Source organism: Gekko japonicus, unplaced genomic scaffold (genome assembly GCF_001447785.1).
Source record: "Gekko japonicus isolate JY-2015 unplaced genomic scaffold, Gekko_japonicus_V1.1 scaffold2374, whole genome shotgun sequence".
Taxonomy (NCBI): Eukaryota; Metazoa; Chordata; class Lepidosauria; order Squamata; family Gekkonidae; genus Gekko; species Gekko japonicus.
In genome coordinates, this window is record NW_015168116.1 from 58,546 (window position 1) to 60,998 (window position 2,453).

Genomic DNA, 2,453 nt, shown 5'->3' on the forward strand with positions numbered 1-2,453 from the left:
GGGGCTCCTCCTTTCCTCCGTCGTCGGGGGCGCTGCCGGATCCGCTGGAACTAGGCTTCTGGCCTCGTCTCCGACCGGCCTCCCGCACCAGGCCCCGGGGGCGGGGCGCCTGGGCCGTAAATAAAGAGAGTAACTCGTAATAAAATAGTTGCTTTTATTTCTTAGCAAAACTAGTGATGCTCCCACGTGCTATTTACAACAGGCCAAACGGGTTTTATTTCAAGTACAACATACGGATCAGGACATGGAGACAACTCTGGTTTGGTTTTACAGGACGGGACGTCACGAAGCGAAGAAACTCGCACACTCGAGGACCGATGCCGGGGGGCGGGGGGCGGGGAGGAGCTGAACGCCTCTGCCGACCGAGGGCTGCCGGGTCGCCCCCTCGCTGGCCTCCGAAGCCCCCCCCTTCCTCCCCCCCCCCTCTCTCCGCGCCTGCCTCAGCCGCGCCTTTGGGTGGTCGTGGACTTGCCCGGGTAGGTGTGACAGAGCATGCGCCGACCCCACCCTCCCCCACCCCCGTGGAGGGTCGCCTGCTGAGAGTTGAGGGCCCGGCCAGGTCCACGGAAGGAGGCTGCGGGACAGACGGAGGAAGGTCGCCGGGTGTGAGTGGGGGCTGGAAGAAGAGGGACGGGGGGGGGGGGGGGGCCTAACCCCTGCGCCCCTGGGCCCTGGGACCCCTGCCGGCCCCTGCAGCCCCTCCTCTCCCTCCCTCCCTCCCTTTCCTGCTGGAGACGAGGGTTCCCAAAGGAGCCTTCCGGCCTCCTGGCGCCTGCTGGGGGCCTTCCCTTCCGGAGTGCCGGTCTCCCACAAGGCGCCTTTGGAAATCTGTCGAGGCTCCTTGCTACCCGCTTGGAACCGGTCAGACTCAGTGCGCCTTCCGAACAGCTTTCCTGTACAGTCCGGCAATTCAAAGGGCGAGGGTGTCCCTGGCCTGGCCGCCTCCCACTCCTCCTTCCGGCCAGAGATGGCTGCCGCCCCCCCACCCCCGCCCAGCCGTGCAGCCTGACCTGCTGCCAGGGAGCCCCCTCGCTCGCTCGCTCGCTCGCTCTCGTGGGAGAGACTTTCCAGGACGCCCCGCGCGGTGGGTGGGGAGTGCGCCGTCAGGTTGGAGGCCTACAAGGGAGGAGGACAGCAGAACGGGAAGGGTGGCCTTAGTCTTTTAGATTCAGCCCCCCCCCCCGGTAAGCCCCCCCCCCGGTAAGCAGGTTTGGGGGGGGGGAAGGAAACTAATGTAACCGTCCTCGTTCAAGATGAGGCTCAGTGCGTACCTGGAGCCCTGGAGCCACATGTAGATTCTAGAACTTTCCACCAGCTTTTAAGTGACTGTTGAAGGCAAGTCCTGAGCCTCGGGTGTGGTGTGGGTCCACAATGGAAGAGAGATTAGGAAGCCCCACCCTCTCCGTCCACCCCAGACTCAAAACCTTCCCTCTCATTTCTAGCTGGATATCCCTAAAGTGCCACCTAGTCACAGCTGACTTGTGGTTGACCCTGTGGGGTTTCCCAGGCAAGAGGCGGTCAGCGGGGGTTGGCCCTTGCCCGCCTCTGCACAGCCACCCAGGGCTGCCTTCCATCCAAGCCCTAACCAGGGCCAGCCCACCTTGGCTCATCAGCCCTGATGAGACTGGGTTGGCGGGGGGCGGGAGAGGCCTCCAGGTCAGGGCTACCAAAGTTCAAAAAGGCAAAGGGGGTGTCATTTTGAAGCCAAACAGGAATGAGCAAGAAGCTCAGAGATTCTCTGGGGGACAGACAAGGGGTGGGTCAAAGCCGCCTTCCGGTGAGGGGCAGGATCCTTTTCCAAGGGCAGAAAAGTATTTTCTTGCCTCCCCCTGCCCCTGTGGCCCACAGAGCTACAGGAAAGGCAGCTGCTGCTGCTGCTGCTGCTCCAGGAGAGATTCTCCTAAGAATGTGCCGGGGGCTGGGGGGGGGGGATGGAGGAAACAGCCAATGTCGGCTGGATCCACCTGGGAGAGCCACAGCAGGGCCTGACTTGGCTTGATTCTCCGGGGGTGGGGTAGCCACACGTTCTCTTTATTGCCCACACCGACTCTCCGCTCGTCTGTCGGGATGTGTTGCGTTTCCCTGGCACTGTAAGAACAGGGTGGTGGGTGAGCAGGGCACGCCGGCCCTGCACGTGGTCACGGGATGCCCCTAAGGATCTGGGCGGCTCCTGTCTTTGGTGCACTCCTTGCCCACGACGGATGGATGGCCGTGTGGCAAAGGAGGCCCTTGGGAGGGGGGAGGGGGCTTTGTCCACGGCTGGGGGGGAGCCCCTGCTCGGTCCGGGGCTGGGGGGGAGGGCCATACCCTGCGTGGGGTGGGTTGTTCCCTCATTGGGGGGGGGGGGGCAGCCGCGGTGTCGTAGTGGAGCAGAGAAGGAGGCGGCACCTTGATCTCCTGCCTGGGGACCTTTCACTGGGCGGGGAGACGTTCTTCTCCTGACTCATGCAAAA